The sequence below is a fragment of the Micrasema longulum genome, unplaced genomic scaffold (assembly GCF_059751315.1).
Source record: "Micrasema longulum isolate JH-2025_06_02 unplaced genomic scaffold, ASM5975131v1 h1tg001641l, whole genome shotgun sequence".
NCBI lineage: Eukaryota > Metazoa > Arthropoda > Insecta > Trichoptera > Brachycentridae > Micrasema > Micrasema longulum.
The window spans coordinates 310-872 of NW_028278820.1; positions in this window are offsets into that span (position 1 = coordinate 310).

Genomic DNA, 563 nt, shown 5'->3' on the forward strand with positions numbered 1-563 from the left:
TGAGATCCGTACCTTACGTGAGGCTGAGACGAGCATTATCGACAAAATCGAGAAAGGAGCTCTGCGCCGGTTCGGACGTGTAGAACGAATGGAAAGCGAAAGAACAGCTAAGAATGTTTACAATGCGAATGTTGATGGATGCAGAAATAGAGGTAGACCGAGAAAGACATGGCATGACCAAATCCAACAAATACTTGAAGATGGAAATGTCAAAAGTTATGTATGAATGTAGAGGAAGCGAGATCTGTATGCAAAGACAGAATGATGTGGCGTTCTTTACTCTCTGCCTACCCTTACGGTTAAACGGCGTGATGGTTTGTTGTTGTTGTAAACTGTCGCCTTACAAACAGTAGCCAGGCTCTTTACAGACCTGGGCTTGGAGGGCGAGAACTATTCACGGGAGCCGTCGCAATAGATCTTCACAGGTCACAGTGACGTCGGGAGCTTGCACAGCACTGACCCCCCCTTCTAAGAATACGAATGACAAAGAAACTAGGAATGCATGTCAGGATGCGTGGAAGTGTGCGGCGGTCCATCCTCTGGGGGATCTCCTGTCCAGTTAC